Source organism: Amblyomma maculatum, unplaced genomic scaffold (assembly GCF_055883805.1).
Source record: "Amblyomma maculatum isolate TAMU_Amacu unplaced genomic scaffold, ASM5588380v1 scaffold_43, whole genome shotgun sequence".
Lineage (NCBI taxonomy): Eukaryota > Metazoa > Arthropoda > Arachnida > Ixodida > Ixodidae > Amblyomma > Amblyomma maculatum.
In genome coordinates, this window is record NW_028146768.1 from 140,545 (window position 1) to 144,641 (window position 4,097).

The window sequence follows — 4,097 nt, forward strand, 5'->3', positions numbered from 1 at the left end:
TTTTCTTCTACTTTGTGTTTAATTATCGTTCCCCTAAACCGATTACATTACTAATTTCTGTGATTATCTAAGCAAACATTAAAAAAAAAGACATAAAAGTACCATCCCCAACGCTTTCCTTGGCCTCGCCGACTGTTGGCTTCTTTCTTTCATGTATTATAACGAGCACCCTCATTTCCCTTTAATTGATCTGCTTGTAGCTTACGGGGGTCTCGGTTCTGGCAGTCTTGAAGCCATAGGTAGCGTAAGAGGGTTCTAGCACAGCTTTCGCCCTCGCTGTTGATCACGTTCTACGTGACGCTGGCGGTAACAAAGGACGTTCTACGTCCGCCGCTATGGCTGAGGGTGGCGCTGGTGAACACTCTCAAGGTTAGTATCCAGACAACATAAATACCCAAGCAAGTAGCAGGGGGAACAGCGGTCGATGTAGCTCAGTTGGAAGAGCACCGGACGCGATATTCGGAGGTCGTGGGTTCGGATCCCACCATCGGCACGTTGCTTTTTCTTCTACTTTGTGTTTAATTATCTTTCCCCTAAACCGATTACATTACTAATTTCTGTGATTATCCAAGCAAACATTAAAAAAAAGACATAAAAGTACCATCCCCAACGCTTTCCTTGGCCTCGCCGACTGTTGGCTTCTTTCTTTCATGTATTATAACGAGCACCCTCATTTCCCTTTAATTGATCTGCTTGTAGCTTACGGGGGTCTCGGTTCTGGCAGTCTTGAAGCCATAGGTAGCGTAAGAGAGTTCTAGCACAGCTTTCGCCCTCGCTCTTGATCACGTTCTACGTGACGCTGGCGGTAACAAAGGACGTTCTTAGTCCGCCGCTATGGCTGAGTGTGGCGCTGGTGAACACTCTCAAGGTTAGTATACAGACAACATAAATACCCAAGCAAGTAGCAGGGGGAACAGCGGCCGATGTAGCTCAGTTGGAAGAGCACCGGACGCGATATTCGGAGGTCGTGGGTTCGGATCCCACCATCGGCACGTTGTTTTTTCTTCTACTTTGTGTTTAATTATCGTTCCCCTAAACCGATTACATTACTAATTTCTGTGATTATCTAAGCAAACATTAAAAAAAAAGACATAAAAGTACCATCACCAACGCTTTCCTTGGCCTCGCCGACTGTTGGCTTCTTTCTTTGATGTATTATAACGAGCACCCTCATTTCTCTTTAATTGATCTGCTTGTAGCTTACGGGGGTCTCGGTTCTGGCAGTCTTGAAGCCATAGGTAGCGTAAGAGGGTTCTAGCACAGCTTTCGCCCTCGCTCTTGATCACGTTCTACGTGACGCTGGCGGTAACAAAGGACGTTCTACGTCCGCCGCTATGGCTGAGGGTGGCGCTGGTGAACACTCTCAAGGTTAGTATACAGACAACATAAATACCCAAGCAAGTAGCAGGGGGAACAGCGGCCGATGTAGCTCAGTTGGAAGAGCACCGGACGCAATATTCGGAGGTCGTGGGTTCGGATCCCACCATCGGCACGTTGGTTTTTCTTCTACTTTGTGTTTAATTATCGTTCCCCTAAACCGATTACATTACTAATTTCTGTGATTATCTAAGCAAACATTAAAAAAAAGACATAGAAGTACCATCCCCAACGCTTTCCCTGGCCTCGCCGACTGTTGGCTTCTTTCTTTCATGTATTATAACGAGCACCCTCATTTCCCTTTAATTGATCTGCTTGTAGCTTACGGGGGTCTCGGTTCTGGCAGTCTTGAAGCCATAGGTAGCGTAAGAGGGTTCTAGCACAGCTTTCGCCCTCGCTGTTGATCACGTTCTACGTGACGCTGGCGGTAACAAAGGACGTTCTACGTCCGCCGCTATGGCTGAGGGTGGCGCTGGTGAACACTCTCAAGGTTAGTATACAGACAACATAAATACCCAAGCAAGTAGCAGGGGGAACAGCGGCCGATGTAGCTCAGTTGGAAGAGCACCGGACGCGATATTCCGAGGTCGTGGGTTCGGATCCCACCATCGGCACGTTGTTTTTTCTTCTACTTTGTGTTTAATTATCGTTCCCCTAAACCGATTACATTACTAATTTCTGTGATTATCTAAGCAAACATTGAAAAAAAGACATAAAAGTACCATCCCCAACGCTTTCCTTGGCCTCGCCGACTGTTGGCTTCTTTCTTTCATGTATTATAACGAGCACCCTCATTTCCCTTTAATTGATCTGCTTGTAGCTTACGGAGGTCTCGGTTCTGGCAGTCTTGAAGCCATAGGTAGCGTAAGAGGGTTCTAGCACAGCTTTTGCCCTCGCTCTTGATCACGTTCTACGTGACCGGTAACAAAGGACGTTCTACGTCCGCCGCTATGGCTGAGGGTGGCGCTGGTGAACACTCTCAAGGTTAGTATACAGACAACATAAATACCCAAGCAAGTAGCAGGGGGAACAGCGGCCGATGTAGCGCAGTTGGAAGAGCACCGGACGCGATATTCGGAGGTGTTGGGTTCGGATCCCACCATCGGCACGTTGTTTTTTCTTCTACTTTATCTTTCCACTAAACCGATTACATTACTAATTTCTGTGATTATCTAAGCAAACATTAAAAAAAAAGACATAAAAGTACGATCCCCAACGCTTTCCTTGGCCTCGCCGACTGTTGGCTTCTTTCTTTCATGTATTATAACGAGCACCCTCATTTCCCTTTAATTGATCTGCTTGTAGCTTACGGGGGTCTCGGTTCTGGCAGTCTTGAAGCCATAGGTAGCGTAAGAGGGTTCTAGCACAGCTTTCGCCCTCGCTCTTGATCACGTTCTACGTGACGCTGGCGGTAACAAAGGACGTTCTACGTCCGCCGCTATGGCTGAGGGTGGCGCTGGTGAACACTCTCAAGGTTAGTATACAGACAACATAAATACCCAAGCAAGTAGCAGGGGGACAGCGGCCCATGTAGCTCAGTTGGAAGAGCACCGGACGCGATATTCGGAGGTCGTGGGTTCGGATCCCACCATCGGCACGTTGTTTTTTCTTCTACTTTGTGTTTAATTATCTTTCCCCTAAACCGATTACATTACTAATTTCTGTGATTATCCAAGCAAACATTAAAAAAAGACATAAAAGTACCATCCCCAACGCTTTCCTTGGCCTCGCCGACTGTTGGCTTCTTTCTTTCATGTATTATAACGAGCACCCTCATTTCCCTTTAATTGATCTGCTTGTAGCTTACGGGGGTCTCGGTTCTGGCAGTCTTGAAGCCATAGGTAGCGTAAGAGGGTTCTAGCACAGCTTTCGCCCTCGCTCTTGATCACGTTCTACGTGACGCTGGCGGTAACAAAGGACGTTTTACGTCCGCCGCTATGGCTGAGGGTGGCGCTGGTGAACACTCTCAAGGTTAGTATACAGACAACATAAATACCCAAGCAAGTAGCAGGGGGAACAGCGGCCGATGTAGCTCAGTTGGAAGAGCACCGGACGCGATATTCGGAGGTGTTGGGTTCGGATCCCACCATCGGCACGTTGTTTTTTCTTCTACTTTGTGTTTAATTATCTTTCCCCTAAACCGATTACATTACTAATTTCTGTGATTATCTAAGCAAACATTAAAAAAAAAGACATAAAAGTACCATCCCCAACGCTTTCCTTGGCCTCGCCGACTGTTGGCTTCTTTCTTTCATGTATTATAACGAGCACCCTCATTTCTCTTTAATTGATCTGCTTGTAGCTTACGGGGGTCTCGGTTCTGGCAGTCTTGAAGCCATGGGTAGCGTAAGAGGGTTCTAGCACAGCTTTCGCCCTCGCTCTTGATCACGTTCTACGTGACGCTGGCGGTAACAAAGGACGTTCTACGTCCGCCGCTATGGCTGAGGGTGGCGCTGGTGAACACTCTCAAGGTTAGTATACAGACAACATAAATACCCAAGCAAGTAGCAGGGGGAACAGCGGCCGATGTAGCTCAGTTGGAAGAGCACCGGACGCGATATTCGGAGGTCGTGGGTTCGGATACCACCATCGGCACGTTGGTTTTTCTTCTACTTTGTGTTTAATTATCGTTCCCCTAAACCGATTACATTACTAATTTCTGTGATTATCTAAGCAAACAATAAAAAAAAAGACATAAAAGTACCATCCCCAACACTTTC

General features: G+C 47.0%; 1 non-coding gene across 1 annotated transcript; it reads left to right on the plus strand.

The window, feature by feature from the left end:
• The first annotated feature begins 1,419 nt into the window (after nucleotides 1-1,419).
• On the plus strand, nucleotides 1,420-1,492 carry TRNAL-CAA (transfer RNA leucine (anticodon CAA)). The gene has a single exon. It is a non-coding gene; the product is annotated as a tRNA-Leu (tRNA).
• The last annotated feature ends 2,605 nt before the right edge of the window (nucleotides 1,493-4,097 follow it).